Below are 20,674 nucleotides of genomic sequence, written 5' to 3' on the forward strand. Positions count from 1 at the left end.
TGTATATTTATTGACCTGCTCTATTACCAAGACTATTAGGTGCTGACTATTCTAATTTATTTGACCTTGAATCATTGCTTTATTCGGTCAGCAGATACATAATAATAATGACAACACATCTTGTTTCATTTTTCTTTATTTATATTTATCTTTTAGCTTTCTCTTTGACCAATATTATCTTTTCATGAAATTTAAAGTTTTTAATTCTTTAGGAATTGTAATTATTCTTCATGTACTATTAATCCTATGCTTTCTTCAGTAATGTATTTTTCCCCTTTGCATTCCTTTTTTTTCCAGTATTCTTCTGAATATTTTGTGCTTTAGTTATATATAACTAAAGCATAATTTGTGCTTTAGTTATATATATATCCGGTCCTTGATGTTTTTTCTTAATTTTTAAGAAATAATCTCTTCCCTAAGAAACTGTTAAACACAAAGCTCACAGAGCCAAATATTTTTGTTTTATTTCCCCATAACACAATAATTTTGATCCACCTCAAATTGCAAAATTTGCTATACCACACTGGATGCAGCAGGAGGTAAATCATTATGCTTCTAGTCTCCTCCTAGACTGTAAAGTTTTAATGCTTTGTCTTTTGTCCTATTTATTCCTGATATTAAAATGATAAGATGTTTTCTTCTTAAATTCCAGACAGGAAGTTCTACTTTGTACAATACCACATTCTGCATCCTGTAGATCAAGTTCAAATAACCGGTACCACATTACTCTAGTCTGCTCTCATTTTTGTTTTGAATTTTTTCTACTGAGGAAAACCCTACACCAGCCTTTTATTTCCTCATTAGAATTCATTTTCGATGTCACTATGCAGATAAATTCATATACATGGTTGAATAATCACCCAAATAGGTTAGTCAAAAGAAGTGATCTTTACAGGACATTATAAAAGTTTTGAAGCTAGAAAGGTCACTAGGGCCCATCCATTTCAGCAACCTTATGCACTACAGATGATAAAACTGAGCCCAGGGAGAGAAGACTTGACCAACTTCATGGGACTAAATCCAGTTCTTTAGTACTCTTTCCATTTCACCTCACTAGCTTAAGCTTTATAAAAACCATTTTAAGCCTCTTTTTATTAAGAGTTGTTTATTTTTATTTTTCTGCCCCCAGAAAAGTCTAGATGAAGTGGCTTCTATCGTCTATTACAAGAGTTCTGCCATTCTCCCCTCTGGTTTAGTGTAATCATGTAAATCATGTTCTTCATTATTTTTCTTGTTTGATTCTTGCTCTACAGAATAAGAGAAAGAGAAGTAAAGGGGAAGCCACTGTAACTATTGGACTATCCTCTGTTGACTCCTGTAAAATTATTTCTTTCTATATATTTTCAGGTATATATATCTTTACTTTCCCTCAACAAAATAGCTGGAGCCATAAATAAGATGGTTTAGAGGTATTTATAGCCCCTATAGGACCTTGTCCATTGTGCTTAATACACTTCTGCCGAATTATTATTTTGGCCAGTCATTAAGCCAAGCCATCATTGAGAACTGCGTGATTAAAGAAAAGCACACATTCAAAACTAGGAAGAGCTATCCCATAATAGTGCTGCATTCACATACAGATATTAGGAAAATATCCTTCTTTACTCTTTTCCTACCCTTCTATCCCTGGTTTACTTACACACATTTTTCATAAAATGTTAGAAGCTCACTGGGCTCATTCTTTATACTATTGGTTACACTTTCAAAGTCCAGTTTGATTGCATTTCTTATGCTTACTCCAGTTATATCTGTGCCATGATGATGAAGTCCTCCTTCCACGAAGGCACTCTTGCTATCAAATGTACCTTGAGATTTGATGCAGAAACTTCTTTTATGACTATAATTGTTACAAACCTACACATTAAAGGATCAATGATCCATAAGCTTCATACTTGCCTAGAAACAGTCAATAGTTAAACCTTTAAAGAAATTCAAAGAACTAAACAAAATTAATAGACTGGAGAGTTTAGAAACATGCTGTGAACCAATGTTTTAGAAACGATTCACCATGTAAAAATTAAATTAGTTTAACTACAAAATTTTAAAAGGCAGTCTTTTCATTTAACCACATAAATCCCAATCAAATGCCATGAGAAAAACGCATCTCATACAGGTGCTTAGTGCACATTTTTAGGTGATTCTTTGATCCTTTCCTCAGCAACCTTGGATATTAACAAAATTCAATTTCCTTAGTCATTAAACATATTTTTAATGGCTTTGGACAGAGGTTTAGGAATGGAAGACAGTTCACCATTCTAAGTGTTTCATTTGCTATGATAGATGAATGAAATAAATTTTAAAGACTGGAAAATCCCACAACAGACTGGCAATGCCTAGCAACACATTAATCAAGCAAATTTAATGAGAAGTTGACCTTATCATGACCAGTTTCCCACATTGGCTACAAAAATTTCAAGAATTTCGAATTACAGAGTTGTAAGGATATTCTTGCTCAACTCCTTTATCTTACAAATGAGAATGCACAGGCTACAAAAGTTGTGTGACTTTCAGCAGCTAAGAATTAGAGTCCAGATCTTCACTGCCCAGGTGCAATGGATGGTCACAACTCCAAAGAGTTAATAGAACATGGAATGACACCCATGGCACCATGGCACCAAACACAAACAGACTAAGTTAAATTGGTTAATTTATTCAATTAGCACTCACCAATTGTCTGCCAGTTAAATACAGCTCAGGGACATTCCCTTGTTTCTTTAAAAGTCCAACTGCAGGAAAGGAGGTTCATTCTCATGATGAATAAAGACCTTCAAGGCAAGGAGGACAGACACTATCTGAGTTAAATGTTAACAACAAACCAGCAGACATACAAATTAAAAATAAAACTCTGATAACAAAAATTAAATCAGGCTGTGTTTAAAAGAAACCAGAAGCAGGCAAGCATGTTCTATAATAGTATTTCTTCGGGGCACCAAAGTTCACTACCACCGGATGTGTTATTCCTAAACTATAAGCAAGAATAAGACAAACTGAAAATGTAGAAAGTTGATAATATCTGTTTGAAAAGGTGCGTTCTAATGTAGCAATGAGGTAGGTTTGACCACTTACTACTTAAGAAAATATTTTCTTTGTTAATTCATAGAAACTGCCTGAATGCAAAGTAAGCAATCAAGGGTTATGTTAGTTTTATTTGCCCTAGTTTGATCAAATTGTTGCTAGCATAATGTTTGGAACTAATTTTTAAATCTCAATGAACTGTTTCCTTTCATGATAAAAAGAAAAGTTATCCTAATCTTGGTCTTTGCAAAGACCTTTACAAACTGCCAACTTCAGCTTGTGAGATTTTGAAATGCGTGGCCTGACAAATCCAGGAGGTCTCCAGTATTGTAAATGGCCACTTATCTTTTCTTTCTTTCTCTTTTTTTTGAGGAAGCCCTGGATTTACAGAAACCTGCTACTTAGCTCGCCCACGACACATATGTCCGTTCTGCACTTTGCTGATTTTTATAATAAACGTGTATTTTTGAAAAATCTGTCAAGCAAAAGAAAGTCTCAGACTTTAGAGCCAAGGTTTGCGACAAACGACTAACCGATTGATTTTGTCCTTCAGGTGTTTCTAGAACACCTGGGAAAGGAATCTGAGCGAGGGCCGCGGTGAAAAGGAGAAGGTGAATTAGGAAACGTACGGGGAAGACAATTACTTCCTACAGCAGGAGTGGGGTGGCACTAGAGCCCTGGGACAGACCCGGAGCTGGGAAGGAGGGCAAATCGCCAGCCGAGGTAAGGCCAGAAAGTGAGAGGTAGAGGGAACGACAAAGGCGGAGGAAAAGAGGGCAGCGCGGGAGGGTGGCGAGGGAGATAAAAAGCGGGAGGCGGAGCCGCCCGGGCGCGGCAGTGGTGGCGGCGGGAGCGGCGGGAGCGGCGGGAGCGGCGGGCGGGAACCGGCAGAGCCCAGGCGGCGCCGCAGCCCCAGCCAGGCAGACGCGCGAGGGCGAGCGCCCGGCTCCCCGCCGCTCCTGCTCGCTGCGCACCGCGCGGCGCTCCTTCCCACCCGGCGACCCGCCGCGGGAGGAGTCCACGAGAGTTTGCCCCGGAGCGTAGGGAAGTTTCCAGCCGAAGCCCCGCTCCTGGAAAAGCAGTACCTGCGGGGCCCGCTCGCCTCGGCTGCACTCGCAGCTCGCGAGGTAACCGCACTCGGATTGGGGAATGTGTAGGGGGAGATGTGGGAGGCGATCCGAGGGGCCGAGCCTGCGGGGCGCCGCGGGGCACCCACGGTCCTGGCCGGTTCTGGGTGGGCGGGGAAGTGCATCCTCACCTTTCCAGGTACTTCGCCTCTGTTCACTGCAGAGGGTGGCATCTTGCTTTTCCTTTCTACCCCTTCTCTTCCCGCACGTCCCCCAAGCCCCGCCGCCCAATATTGGAACCCACTTCCATTCACTGTGTTGGACGTTCTGGAGTTGGTGGGGTGGTGGCGTCTGGGAGATGGAGAGGGTACGAAGACTTGGAGAGGACGGATGCCTGAACTTGTTAGCTATCGGTGCTGGATTCTTGGGCCCTGGCGGGGCACCCTGGACTCCAGGATTCCTATGCCAGCCGCCCTGGGACACGCAGAGGTTGGAGAGAGGACCCGATAAGGAACGGTCTTGAGTTTCTGATGCCGGTTTATCCGGTCCTCTAGCCTGTTTGGCAGAAAGATGAGCATCTCTGCTGTGATGCTTCTTTTTCCTGGGTCCCCAAACCTGCGACCTTGCTAAGGCTGCGGGCAATGTGGGAGGGAAACACGGAGACTCGGCGCCCAAGTTCTAAGTTGCCTAAGCAAAGGGGTTGGGAGGGGTAAAAGAAGGAGGGGGCTTGAGGTGGATTGGGGAGAGTAGGAACTGCTTAGTTTTTTCTTGCTGCTGCCATTACTTTCACACGGTTACCCGCCCCCTCTTCTGCCCCATTTGAACACCCTGCGGATCACCATGTTTCTGTTAGACGGCTAAAAGGTGTTGTGCTGGATGCCTGTCAGGAGTTATTTCCAACAAAGTTCACAGGTGCGAAGCTAGAGCTGCCACGCCTCCTCCCTCCTCTCCCCGCAGGTCCACCCCCAACTCCCTCCCACAAGCAAACTGTTACTGAATAGTTCCCAGGATTTTGAAAGGGATGGCAAGGAAATAATATATAGAGTGTGTGTTTATGTGACTTTTTCTCTTTATGTTATCAGAACCAAATCAAAACACTGTGGGTGTTTAACACACTTTTTTTTTTGCAGTTTTTATAGTAATTCAGATTATTATTTAGTAATGTTTGTTATTCTTCACTTTAACCTCAAACATTGCATTAATTGCTTTCTATATAATTTTATCTGTACTGTTACTATTCCACTGAATGTAAAGGACACGGGCTTCTTTTAGACTCACATATACATACCAAAATACAGTGTGACCATATTTAATATTTATATGTCTTCCTGATTCAGTAGCCTGGCACCTGCCAATTTCAGCACATAATCATAACACCATATGCCTTCTACCAATTGAGGATAAGGAGAATGTTATTGTTTTTCATGGGCAAGGGTACCCTGGGCTACCAGATTTTATTATTGCTTAAAGGGTTTTTAAGGGCTTCCGTCAACGTGAATCAGATATACAGAACAAAATTACAATTCTACCTGATGCATTCAAAAAGAATACCGTACTTAAACACTTAACAATTAACTAGTTATTGAGGAAAAATTGAAATCTTCTCATCACACAGAAAACAGTTTGATTGAATAGGGTCAATAAGAAATAGCACACTTTGAATTCCTTGAGGAAACGAGAAGAATTTTCCTCTTGCCTCATTTGGTTTTTATCTCCTTTACTACTGTAGCATTCTCCACTGCAGCATCTACAAGAAAATGAGCACCTTGTAGATAGATGTTGGTTTGTACTGACTAAACACCATATTTTTTAATACAGAGGCTTGGTGACAGTCCAAAAACATAAATGTTTTAAATCATTACCAACCATCTGTTCTCTCCCACTCACTTAAAGTGCAATGTTTTATTTTCACAGGTATCCAAACATATATCTTCATTTCATGCATTTCCATGAACATCCCAAAAGCTGTAATATGGTATCTGATATTGACCCAAGTTCAGCAACTGTTGTGTTTGGCTTATTACACTATAAGCTCTTCTCCTTTAATTTCAATGAAAGGAGAAATCAAAAAAGTTTTAAAGCCTTTGGCCAAGATTGGAGTATACTCCAGTGAAATCTAATTGCTCCTTCCTACACACACACACACACACACACACACACACACACACACACACTCACACACACACACCTGGCCACTTTATTTTGTTACCGGAGTGAAGCTGAGAATTAGTGCAACTGCAGGCTCCTCCTGATGACATTGTTTCCCTTTCTTCTCGGTCACAACGGTAGCATTTGGTGCTCTGAAGCAATGCATTCAACAGCCCTGACTCCAGAAAATTATTGTGGCTACCAGAAGAATGAAACATCTTCCCAGGAGAAATTTACAAAGTCGGAGACTAATTTTCCAGACCCCAAATTAAGTAAACCTAGGACATACACATTATTTCACACAAAAATATTGGGTATGAATAATATAGGGTATTATATAGGATATGAACAAAATCTCAACATAGTATTCTTTATGCTTGTGTTTGGGAATCTGTGTGAGTTGGTGTAATCAACCGATAGATTTATGCCCTTCATTTTGTCCACGTCATCATTCAAGCAAGACTTGAGATTTGCAACCCCACCCACCTCCTATCCAGGGATGCTTTCCCACTTAGCAATGTTTGCTACAGCTAAAACTGCAATGTTAGGATATTTATTTTTATTACTCAGAATTAAATTGCGTAATAAAATGTTGTTTCTTCACAGCAGCCAGAATGTTGGGACGTTCTTTTTACTCAAATCTGGGTGTAACATCCCAAAGCACAGTCAGTTTTGAGAATAAAGACACTGGCAATCTTGCTTACACTTTGTGAATAACTGACGTGTACTGGAAGAATATCAAGGACCAAAGAAAGTGGGGGCTTCTGCCTTCTTACCGGCTGCACTGCACTATACTGCCCTTGCTTTGAAAACATCAGACCCCCTTGCTACCGGGAAAACATTGAAGACAATGAACCGAGACTGTAGAAAATTTTGAAAGTAAAGTTGCCTTTAAAAATATGGTCTAATTTAAACCTTTGGAAATACATAAGGATGTGTTGCATTTTATTTTTTCTGTACACTAAAAATGAATTATTGAGGGGAAAGAGTTTCACCATGTGTAGTAAGCACTCTAAATTATTCATGTTAATGAAAGGAATGGAGGCAAAAATAACCCAAAATCATGGTTATTTAAAAAGTCACTTGTGTTTGTCTTTGGAATGCATTACATGTTTTGTTTTAAAAAGAGTTTCATTGTTATTGTGGGCAAGTTGCCTTTCTAATTATATTGTTTTGTTTAGGTTAATTTTTAAATGAGCTTACATTCCTCAAACACCAAAACCGATTTATGGGGAGGTGGGGCAGGTGGGCAGCCTGCCCAGAAATAAGCAGGGTGACAGAAATAAGCAAACTTGGTATGCAGTAGATTATATCTAATTCACAGAAAGATGATCAGGGCTTGGTTGTATGTCTATTTAATAAATATGTGTTAAGAATTAGACATGTTCCTGTGAAAAATTAAAAGTTCTTCCATCCAAATCTGAGAAATTCAATCCCACTTTACGGGTAACAGAGGTGATTACTGTGTTTTTAAAGACAATAGCGGGGTGCTCTTGAAAACCAAATAGGGAGATTCTAATTTATAAGTCTTATTAAACTGAATTGTTTAGCATGAGGTTTTCCTAAAGCATACATGTGCATAGGTGTTAAGGTAATATTCCTATTAGGCCCTATATAGGTATTTTCCAAAAGAAGAAATGGCAAGACACCATCAGAATAAGGGGTTTGGTCCATTTGATCTCTGCATCGATGCTCCAAATCAAAGCACATTTCATCAAAGAGAAGCTCTCAAGTATCTATTGTTACTATGGGCCTGGTTGGATAAAATAGTTGAAGTTCAGCAAGACTGCCAATTTAACAGGTTTCTATTGTGTGTTTTTAAAGCTCCAGGGCAAAACTGGTTGTGGATGAAATAGTTACTTGCATAAGACTTTGATTCACACCATAGCACTTCCTGTTAAACACCTTGTTTATAGTCAGTGTTCAGTTGTACATAGATTTTGTTGAATTGTTCATTCTGTGGACTAGTAGAAAGAATTTAGAAAACCACTGTGGAGAAGGGCAGAGCTGCCAAAAATGTCTGATTGGAAAAGCAGCCAAGATCATTTTTATTTAAGAAGTCAAAGTAAAAAGTAAAACTGTGATTTCTACAACAATGAGCAGAATGGTAATAGAAAAGTAAGTGCCCCCTTCGGAGTGGGAACTATGTTCTCATAATAAATGTACTCACTACTTCAAGTACATGGGTACTTCTTTTTTTGAGGAAACATTTTCTTTTTCTACATGGTATGGCATTTTTTCAAGGCTTGACTAGACTATTTTAAAAAGAAATATTGTGCTTAGAATAATTGACACCTATAGGATATATTACATTTTATATACATTTATGAGAGGACTCAGTTTCTTCCTATCAGTGCCTAAATTTTAGAATTACGCATTTTGTTATGGAGATGGAAAGGACCTTAAAAGTAATGTATTCCAATGCCCTTTTTTTAGAGTTAAGGAAATTGGGAACCCACAATAGTCCGAGTGAGCTGCTAAAGATCACTGGTGGTTAACAGTAGAGCAGAAACCGGAAACCTGATCTCCTGACTCTTCATCCAGCTCCCTTGTAGTAAGCTGGTTAATTAGGGGAGTTAACGTTTTCTGGCCATCACAATATCAATTGTATGAGGTAGCATGAAATGATGTGGTACACAGGTAAATGCGGAAGGCTTGTGATTTTTCTGCCCTGTCATTCACTGAGCACTCACCTTGGATTAAACTGAGGTTCTCAGCCCTCTTAGAGTCTGTCCTCTTTTTAATTAACAGATATTCTTTGTTACCCTCCTGGTATCCGAACATGTAATTCATCCATAATATAGTTACTGAGTATATCTGTGGTGAAAAGGAGCAATAAAATAAAAGTAATTTGTAATAAAATGTGCATTTCACTATGCTAATGTTTGGGGATGATTTCATTAGAACACATATTAAACAAGTCAGAAATTTGCATGCATATTTAATGAATAAATTTGGCTTTAAGACAAATAAAAAAAACAGAAGACATTCCATACAAGAAGTACAGGAAAATGAAAGAATGAGGAGAGACTAAAAGTAGTGTTAGGATAATTACATATTAGACTTATTAGTATATAACAGGACAAAAAAGGAAATAATGGTAATCGTTGTAGAGAAAATACGCCAAATCAAATTATATACTGTTAGAGTGGAGAAAATATGGAAGTATGATATTTTGCAAGTGAAAGAGTAAATACTATTAACCTACTTTTACCAAAATTCCAAAACTACTTTATGGAACATTTTCATGTTGTTACTAATGTGAACTCCACTTCAAGGGCCTCTGCAGGTGACCCACCATATCAGCAATAATAACAGATAAAATATTTCCAAACTGAAAATTATTGATTTCATGCTGATATTTCCTTGTTAAGTTGGTGTTCTGTTAATACATTGTATTGTAGCCTATCAGCTCTAGAATTAGGAGACAGACTACATAAAAAGATTAAATTATTCACCACAGCAATCCTATTGTAAATCACTGGGCTTTTGGTGGAAATTCTTATAAAATGCTTACTTATGATGATGTAGCAGATTCTACAGGTTGCTATCCATCATAACTTTTGTTCAGTGGGACATTGTATGTTGTATGGGACATTTGGGAAAATGCTTCATTAAGTGGGGCAGCCCCACCTTCCCACTCAAAGGCAATAGCACTTCCCTCTTCCAGAAATCGTGACAAAACTGAGGATACCCAACCTTCCCCAAAATATTCTCTAGGGGGTGGTCTGGCCTTGATGAGAGTCATAGGGCTAGATAAACAAGATTTTTATGATGGCATGGATTATTTTTCATGCCCTTACCTATCTATCTTTACTTCTTTTAAGTGGGTCCATCCCACTTTTACATAAGTCTCCTGCCTCCAGTGAACTGGGATTACAAATTGCACTGTCCACCAACCTCAAGCTCATATTCTGATCGTTTTCTGTCAGTCACCGTGTATAAAAAGGTACTTCTTTTGGTCCTTATTTCCCTTAGGAATCTATGTTTTGTGGATGACTATAAGTGGTGACAAACTAATGTGCGAGCTGACTAATATTTTAGTTCTCCCAGGCCTTAACCTTGTTTAAAGCATATCTCCAGAAAACACTGAAGCTTTCATATATAGACATCCTGTACATTCACACATATGTATGTGTGTATATGAATATGCACTTATATGTATATATGTGCGTGTTATATTTGTTTACATACATGTATACTCATGCATCATTTCAGGTACTGAAAAGACAGAAAAAGAGGTATTATTTGAGATTTTATTTTTCATGCCCTCGAAACATACTTTTGGAAACAAAGAACTGCACTGGTCTGATATTGGAAGTTGCATCATAAAACGTAGTGCTGTAAAAGAGACCCAAATCTGTTACCCACCTAAATAAACTGTTGTATTATAATTTTTTTTGTATTGCTTGAAATAAGTGTACCCTGTGCTAGCATATAGGAGTTGGAGGCCGGGAAAAGTTATAGGCAACTATGCTGTCTGTCTTAGATGTATTTAGTGTATGCTCTGTTGACATACTAAAAGCACATCATGTCCTCTCTTTGCAAAATATATAGTATTTGCAGAGAGATTAGAGGGTTTTGAAGATTACTCATATTCATAACATACAAGAAAGTGTAGGATCCCAGAAGCAAGGAGGGAATTGAGAGTGAAACTCAATTTTCTTACTTCTAATGTTACTTCTAGACTGTAACAGGAGAACTTCTCTTAGAATTAGGAGTTAATATGAAATGTCATTTCAGTATTAGCTATAGCCAGCATCTTTAATTTACCAAATTGTAAGTAAGATATTTTTTTCTTCAATTACTTCCCACTCTTGGTCCGTCTTAGATGTCTTCTGTAACGTTATATATCTTACTTCTTTTTTAAAAAGAAGCTTTTTAATGTAAACCCTTAACAGTTAAAATTGAAGTTGTGGGTGAGTGTGTGTGTGTGTGTGTGTGTGTGACTAACCAGTTGCTCTCACACAATCACAAGATTCTCTACATAGAAGGGCATGTTTTACCCAATAAAGGGAGGCAGCTTTTTCTACAAAGGGGATACAACAATTGTACAGACCACAATTTGATCTGTGATTGTTCTGCTGTATATTGTTCATTCTTCTTGGTCGATTGAACGGCCTGGCACTCAGACTGACCCCTAACTTTATTTGGTCTACTTTTGTTACAATTTCTAATAAACGTATAGTGTAGCAATGGGAACTGAGAGAAGATGAAATTGAGGTTGTTGGATTGGGGAGGTGATAAGGACAATAAGGAGCTTCTTTCATTTGAGCAGCACAAAGCTCTACGTTGGCAGTGAAATTTTATTGGAATATCTGCCTTTTCTTGTTATGCTTTTTATTCTTATATGGAATAAAGGCCAAGATTGGGAAAGTAAAGCCCTCCTTCTTTGAACTGTTAGCTCCAGTATGTAAGAGAAAACCCTCTTTGTCAGAATAAACAGATACAACACATTCCATCACTAGATTCATGGTGACTCCTTTTACTGTACTACCTCAACACTACTGCAAACTGAAAGCTAAAACACTCAAGAAAGTAGCTAAGAAAAGGAAAAACACACCCCGTTACTGTAGTGAAGGAAATTTTAGAAGCCTATATTAGAAAACATAATAAGAAAACTTTGTCAATTCAAATGAAGAATGTAATACTTTTTCATTAGTTTCCAAAGGAAGAAGCTCAAAGCTTACTCAGCTTTGTAGTCATTGCTTTTGTTTTCTTTTTTATTCCAGAGGGAATTAGAGTTGTGACCTATAGTTACAGGTTACTTTAAGCTTGTGAAGATTCAGATAAAATGATGCTGTTGATTATATGCTTTAAAAAGAAATTTAAAGATTGAAATGTAGACACAATTTTTTAGAAACATAACACTAAATAAATTTGATTTTCCCACAGCCTTCTTTGAACATTAGATTACAATGATGGTAATTTATTTCCCCCCCAAAAATCTATTGTCTCAATGTATTAAAAAACACTTAGGTGATAGTAACACTGTTGGACTAAAAGCAGTAAATATCAGCATTCTTTTACCTTCCAATATTTGTACTTTGTTTTCAGTTAGGAATGTTTAGTATCAGAGAATCAGATTCTACTTCTGTGATAAGGCTGGCATTCAGCTCATGCACTAGTATGGTGTTACTGGTTATTTATGTCTGGGGCCCAAATTGTACTAATTGTTAAATATTTTAAATAGCAATTCTATACTTACATTATTACTTTTGTGATTGCAAAATCTGAAAATATGGCTTTGCTAGACTGTTTAGGAAGAATTCAAACAACATTAGAATAGAAATAGGCAAATTACTGAACTCTCAAGTAGCAGAGATTATGTACCTTAGAACTTTAGTCCACTGCAAGTTTTCCCAACATACATAAACAGAGTACTATGCAATGAAATTTCCTTGAAATTGTTGGCATATGTTTTATTCTAGCACTCTAGAAAACATAATTCCAGTTCAGAAAGTCTTTCTCGGTTCCCCACTTGTAGATCCAGATGTGTTCTTGCTATTTCTTTTCGTCTATGTTAAAGAAACATCAAATGAAACATGTCAAAATTAAACCTGTGATCTCTTCCCATCTCACACCAAACCTCTAGGTTCCCCAGCTCCCAATCGGGGTTTTATCATTGACATTCCCTCGCATTCAACTCCATATCACAGCCTTCACCCAGTCATTGATTATAACCTCCATTGATTATACAGGAGCAAAAGTATGTGACAAAACTGCCTTCAGCCATCACCCACGTCTAAGCTTTTACTATTCATTGTGTGGAAAATTACAATGGTTGTATAACTGGTCTCCTGCATTCATCATCATCCTCCAAAGGTGCCAGAGGAGCATTTTCAAAATGCAAATACAACTGTCATCACCACACACATCACTTAAATGGATTACCATTGCTCTGTTGAAGATTAAGACCAAAACTGTGCACCTGATTTTTCAAAACCCAGCAAGGTCAGACTCTTGTAGCCTCATCTCTTGGTTTTCCCACTTTTTCCCTCTGCTTTAGCTGACTAGCTTTCTTCTGGTTGCATTGACTCACCTTGTCTCCTCCCATCCCCATACCTGTAAGTATACATACCCAAATATTGTCTATTTAATGCTTACTTAACACTTAAAATATCTACCCAAATGTCACTTCCTCAAATGAGCCATCTCTTCTCCCTAGACTGAGCCAAATCCCTTGTAATATATATGTGTACGCGTACGATTTGTATGCATAAATGTATCCATGTTTATGTATTCATATCTCTCATTGTAAATAGTTGCAAAGAGTTGTAAATTCACATTTATTTGTGTAATTATTTAATTAACCACTAGGGTAGGGACCCCTCTAGTTTGGATCGTCCTTATATTCCTAGAAAAGACTGCATTGCTTGCTTAGAATGGGAGTGTAATAAGTATTTGTTGAATAAATGTTGAATAGATGTTGACTGAATATCCCTATCTTTAATCCCATATGTGCACATGCATACATATGTACTACACACAAACACACACTCATATACACCCTCTCATTCTAATGAAGATAGATAGATAGATAGATAGATAGATAGATAGATAGATAGATAACTTGCAAGCTATGAAGCACCTTTTTATTTTCTTTTTTTGTGACCTCCCCAAATAACACATTTCTCTTTCTTCAAATTATCTTTTCTATCAGTGATTCATTTAGAGGTGGCTTGAGTAGTACTACATTTGCTTCGAAAGGGAGGCTGATCTATCAAATGTCTTACAAAAAAAAGAAAGTCCAGGCATCTCTTTACATTATTTTCTCTAACATGTAAAATCCCTTGGATAATTTTAAGAATTTAAAAGGCTTTACTTTATGGTGGTCTTATGCTGTGCTGTTTGTGCACATTTTGACATCAGACAGTGATCTAAGATTGTACCATGTTGGAGAAAAGAAAAACAAAATCCTTTGAAGGTTACCTATTCATATGGTCCCCATATGGAGATAAAAGAGATGGAGAACAAAAATTAAAATAGTAAATACATGAAATTGAAAGAGTAACATAAAAGTCTATGCTATAAATTAAAAGTTCATATTTTAAAGAATTACACAAAGGCTTCAAACTATGGATAAAATAGTTAAGGAACAGATCTACCATATTGTCATTTACTGTGTTCTATATTACTATTCTAATATTTGTGCCTAAGTTCCAATTGCTGCATTAACCAGGAAGGCTAGTTAAAGCCTTCCTGCTTCAACTAGTTTAAGGGAGAATCTGAATCCTGGAATATCTTGTGCTAAGAAATAAGGAAGTACTCAAAAACTGATAAGGACACATCAGAAACATAAAAGCCAGATTTAAGGGACTCCCACTGGCCCAATTTGGGATCACTTGAACATAAAAAGCCATAACTTATGTAATAGAGTAGAGCACATTGAATAAAGTATCCATGAGCCCATAGGGTGTGTGTAGTGTGAAGACAGAGGTGGGTAGAAGGAAAAGTTCTGTTTCACTAAAGAGTACAAGCTAATAATTAACAGAAATAATAGAATTATAAAGTCACCTTTTTGCAACCACTATTACAAGAATAATCAAAGGGTGGTCCACCAACAGGTGAATGGTTACCCAGCAATCGCTCTCCTGGGTATCTACCCAAAAAATCTGAAAGCATTTTTCTATAGAGACACGTGTACTCCAATGTTCATTGCAGCTTTGTTTACGGTGGCCAAGACATGGAAACAACCAAAATGTCCTTCAATAGATGAATGGATAAAGAAGTTGTGGTATATATACACAATGGAATACTATTCTGCGTTAAGGAAAGATGATATAGGAGCATTTGTGACAACATGGATGGATCTTGAGAGTATAATGCTAAGTGAAATAAGTCAGACAGAAAAAGCAGAGAACCCTATGATTTCACTGATATGTGGTATATAAACCAAAAAGAACAAGACAAACAAATGAGAAAGAAAAACTCATAGACACAGACAATAATTTAGTGGTTACCAGAGGGTAAGGGGGTGGGGGGTGGGTAATGAGGGTAAAGGGGATCAAATATATGGTGATGGAAGGAGAACTGACTCTGGGTGGTGAACACACAATGGGATTTATAGACGATGTAATACAGAATTGTACACCTGAAATCTATGTAAATTTACTAACAATTGTCACCCCAATAAATTTAGTAAAAAAAAAAACAGGTGAATGGTTGATGGGGACAGGATAATCACACTATCTCTACGTGTCACCCCACAGATTGCTTGTTAATTACAGAGAGGGAAAGTATCTTTACACGAGGAAATCTGGTGGATGCCAGCTTAACTAACTGATCACACTTGATCATACCAATAGTGGGACAAACTGACATCACGTACTTGTTGATATAATTCACACATAAAGGATACACAATCATTTCTGAAGTTATTTTGCCAAAAATGTTTCACCTGAATCTAACCATGAGGAAATAATTTTTTAAAAGTTGTGCTTTCCAAAGTATCTAAATCCAAATCGTACATATTCTTCAATATAACTGATCTGGACACTTCAAAAATATCGATGTCATTTAAAAAAAATCCTGGAAAACTGTTTAGGATTAAAAGAGAGTAGGAGACACAGCAACTAATTGTAAGGCATCCTACTTGATTAGATTCTGGATGGGAAAAAAGCTATAAAGGATAAAATAGCGGGGACAATTAGAGGAATCTGAATTTGGGCTGTAGATCATATATAGTATTACATCCATTTTACATTTCCTCAATGTGATAATCATATTGGGTTCCGTAGCAGAATGTCTTTGGGGAGGGGGGGAATATATATTTTGGAAGTATTTATAGATGAAATCTCATGATCTCTGTAACTTCCTTTCAAATGCTTCAGCAAAAATTTTTTTAATATGGGAAAGAGAAATAAGAAAATGTTACAAAAAATGTTAACAATCGTTTAATCTAGATAAAGATAGTATAGTATTCATATCATTGCTAACTTTTTGTAGTTTAGATGCTTTACAAAATAAAAATTGGGTAAAATAGTCTGTGATTTTTAGGTCAACTATCTTATGGATGATATCATTGCGACATTGTATGAAGTGAGTTAACATGTGAAAAAGTTGTTTAGTCAATTAAAAAAATGTCCTCTCCACAGTATCTAAATATCTTCATTCACCATTCTACAATATTTAATAATTTATGTTTAAACACTTAAGACAAAGCCATTCTTACAAGAATATATTTTAGGCACTAGAGGAGACAATAACTAATATGATACTATCAGTAAATATTACATAAACTAATATTTTCCCATTTTTCAGTTATATATGAGAACTTTTCAACATGAGAAATTTTAAGGGGAAATTGGGCAATTTGGTAATATGCTTTTTCTTCTTCCAAATCTTTTCTTAAACATTTGGTGCTTACCTTTAAAACAAAGTATAAGACTGCCGATGATTTTCATGAAAAGACCCATAACATAGCAGAATGCAGTGTAGATCTGACCAGGGCCCCAGTATGATTTAGAATCCAGTGTGATTGTCAAGTGTAATTGTCTGGAAGGTGGACAAGCACTGCTAATTCTTATGTATTATATTGCAAACAGGGAATTAAAGCCTAGTACCATAGATTTACAAATACGAAAAAAACAAAGTTCTCTGTTTAGTCAAAAACATGAGGGCCAATTCTATATGAAACCCAAAGTAAAAGATTAAATAAAAAATACTTACAAAATTTGTATAAAAACATTATCTCTTCAAAAAAATTCAACTTCAAATTAAGTGTTTAAAGCATTTCTCCTCCCATTAAAGTGTATGAAATAATATTCATACTTTGCATGAATACTTTTCTAATAATATTTAGGGCTGCTTAGGATAGGTACCTTTCATGTAACCAGAACCAAGTGGAGTGGTGCTTCTAGATTTTCTTATATTTTAAGGTGCAGTAAACCAAAGATAAGAGTATCAGTAGCGTTCTTTCCCCTTATATTTCATATGCCAGTTCACAAATTATTGTAAGTTATGACAAGCAGAAGAGGTTTGCATTTCTGAAAATTTTGAAGAAACCAGTTTCTTGATGCTGCTCCCTTATACTGTCTTGAGGCTAAATTTCACTATGGTAGGAACTTATCACTAAAAAAATTATAATTAATTTTCAGCTTACATTAAGACAAATATTAATAATCAGTTTGAACTTGGTATTCTTTTAATAAGGGGAGATAGTAAATATTTATGGGGAGAACGTGAGTTCTTCAAGTCTTGATTATCTTCAAGTAAAGGTAATAATAGCTCAAGCGCTTATAGCCACTGTCTCTCTACCACCCACAACCCAAGCTACTCATATTTGTATCAGTAGTAACACAATGGATACCCATATTACCAAAAGCATTTTGAGATCTGAGAGAATTGTGTGAAAGTGAATTTTGTAATCTTATCAAAGTGTTAATATATTTTTATTTAATATTTTTTAAAAAAGTTCTAAGGCCATGAACAATGTAAGTTAAAAGTTATTTGAATTTATAGCGATAGAAAAAGTGGACTTCCATATAGAATTTGGCTTTAAAAGAGAACAGCTATATGAACAATTTGTGTGCATAATTATTAGCTGGAAGCTATTTGTACTCTAAGTTTATTGAATATACACATATGATAATAAAACTTTGCACAAATAGAACCTTTTGATAATAAATCCATGTAAAAGATTATGCTTTAGGGAATAATTCTAGGTGTTGTAAGTATACTGAATTCCTTGCACTCAGAATGCAGAACTCTAGACCTTGTATATAACTATTTTTCTTTCATGATGTTTAATAGGTCATTTTACCTAAAGTTTTAGAAAGGATAAGTAAAACATACAGTGGAAAATGGTGTTGTTCTATTTGTACATACATGCAAACTATTGCAATCACAAAAGAAATGACAAAGGAGAATTGTGAAGCTTGTCACCAGAAGTGAGCTAAACTATACTCAGATTCATAGTTATCAGAAGTAAATACCTAATCATTACCGGAGAAGTCTTCCTGTCATTGCTGGAATCACTGATTAATTGTTTTTGTTTTGTTTTGTTTTTTTGCTTGTGTGGCATCTACTCACCTCCTTAGGAAAAGCACTTGAGTAGTAAAATAAAATATAGAAGAGCTTCATTCTCTTTATGAACCTATACATTTACAAACACTTCATGGAACTGTACATACCTTCTGGTTAATTTTCCTGTACGTTAACAAAATAAACATAAAATGAAGGATCCTTCCAATTCCCTTTCCTCATTTTAGATTTATGTTACATTTTTATTTTATTTTTTATATTTTCATCTTTAAAGGAAATCAGTGCTCAATACTAGTCCTTTCATTAGTGTTTCCCTTTCTGAGTTATTTTGATTTATTTTGTGGATAGCTAGATTTCATTGTGAAGCCTTTTATTCTAGGAGAGTCCATGTGGACAACACATCCTGAATTTTTGCTTGCCTGCTCTTTATCCAGCACCACACCACCACTGCCACCCTCTCTCCTTGCCTGGTACCTACGCCTCTAGTCCATAAACCACTTTCTGATTGTCTTTTCATTCTTGAAGAGAGCTAGTAATGTCGAATATCAGGAACTGGTGTAGTGAGGCAGTCTACAGCTCCAGTATGGGTCTTGTCTAGAATATTCTCTCTCACCAAGCGTGTTCAATTTGCCCTCAATTTTAAACATTCAAACCCCTAACTTTATGTTGTCATTTAGCAGTCGTGGCTTTCCTTACATTGTCTCCCATAGTACTCTCAGCTGGGAGATCACTCCATAGCTTATAAAAATGGTAGATGGGTGTGATATTTTCTCTAGCCCTACATCCCCAGTCATTCTAACTTTCAATAGGGTAGTATTCACATTCCCTATAGCCAACTTACACCCTATAAGATGTTACTGTCCCAATCTATTAATAAGATTTGCTGGACAGCCTTTTGGGACTATGATTTAGGAAAATCTATATCCACCTCAAGTTTTGAGAGTATGTGTGTATTCATTCTCACCCTCCTCTCTTGTTTCTCTCTAGATTTACAGAATTTAGCAGGTATACTTTACAGTCAGTAGTTTGAAGTTGTGGTTCTCTTAATTGAAAATGGAGTACTTTTCCTCACTATTTTTTTAATAGACTTTATTTTTTAGAGCAATTTTAGGTTCACAGATATATTGAACAGAAGGTACAGGGATTTCCCATCTACCCCGTGACCCCATACATACACAACCACCTCCATTATCAACTTTCTCCACCAGAGTGGTACATTTGTTGCAACTGATGAACTTACATTGCCTCGTCATTATCACCTAAAGGTCATAGTTTATATTATGGTTCACTCTTGGTGTTGTGTATTCTATGCATTCGGACAGATTTATAATGACATATGTCCACTATTATAGTATCATACAGAGTGATTTCACTGCACTAGAAACCCTGTGTGCTTCACCTACTCATATCTCCCTCCCCTGTAACCTCTAACAACCATTGATCTTTTCATTTGTCTCCATACTTTTGCCTATTCAACAATATCATGGAGTTGAAATCATATAGTAGGTAGCCTTTTCATATTGACTTATTTTACTTAGTAACATGTACTTAAGCTTCTTTCAGGTATTTTCATGGTTTGATAGTTTATGTCTTTTCAGCATTGAATAATGTCCCAGTGTCTGGGTGTACCACAGTTTATTTATCCATTCACCTACTGAAGGACATCATAGTTGCTTCCAAATTTTGGCATAATGAGTAAACATGCTTTAAACATTCATGGGCTGGTTGTTATGTAGACATAAGTTTTCAACTCCTCTAGGTAAATACCAAAGAGTGTGATTGCTAGATTGTATGGTAAGGGTATGTTTAGTTTTATAAGAAACTGCCAAACTGCCTTCTGAAATGATGGTACCATTTTGCATTTCTACCAACAATGAATGAGAGTTCCTGTTGTCCCACATTTTCACCAGCATTTGGTGTTGTCAGTGTTCTGTATTTTGGTACCTCATTGTTATTTTAATTCGCATTTCCCTGATGACATAAAATGTGGAGCATCTTTTCATATGCTTATTTACCATCTGTATATCTTCTTTGTTGAGGTGTCTGTTAAGATCTTTGGCCCATTTTTTTTGTTGTTGTTTATATATTCTTTATATATTTTAGATTAACAGTCCTTTATCAGATATGTCTTTTGTAAATATTTTATCCCAGTTTGTGACGTGTCTTTTCATTCTCATGAGAGTGTCTTTTCCAAAGGAAAAATAAACTTTAATGAAGTCTCCATCTTCTCAGTTCTTTCTTTCACAAATCATGCCTTTTGTGTTGGATCTAAAAGGTCATCACCAAACTAAAGGTCACCTAGATTTTCTCAAGTTTTTTCCTAGGAATTTTATAGTTTTACATTTAAGTCTGTGATTCATTTTGAGTTAAATTTTGAAAGAGGTGTAGATTCTCTGTCTAGATTCATTTTTTTTGTTTGTTTCTTTTTTTGCATGTGGTTTTCCAGTTGTTCCTGCACC

The 20,674-nt window shown here is 36.5% G+C and overlaps 1 protein-coding gene across 4 annotated transcripts in view; it reads left to right on the forward strand.

Annotated features, from left to right (window-relative positions):
- The first annotated feature begins 3,615 nt into the window (after positions 1–3,615).
- Positions 3,616–20,674, forward strand: part of CHST9 (carbohydrate sulfotransferase 9) — a 250,880-nt gene continuing 233,821 nt past the window's right edge. For 2 of the 4 annotated variants that reach the window (XM_081078313.1, XM_081078314.1), the window contains exon 1: positions 3,877–4,142. The gene's annotated coding sequence lies outside the window, so the exon portion shown is untranslated. Of the gene's footprint in view, positions 3,739–3,846; positions 4,143–20,674 lie in introns of those variants that run through there. The other 2 variants (XM_081078312.1, XM_081078311.1) reach the window with 2 other exon arrangements.

Source organism: Rhinolophus hipposideros (genome assembly GCF_964194185.1).
Source record: "Rhinolophus hipposideros genome assembly, chromosome: 17".
NCBI classification, from domain to species: Eukaryota; Metazoa; Chordata; class Mammalia; order Chiroptera; family Rhinolophidae; genus Rhinolophus; species Rhinolophus hipposideros.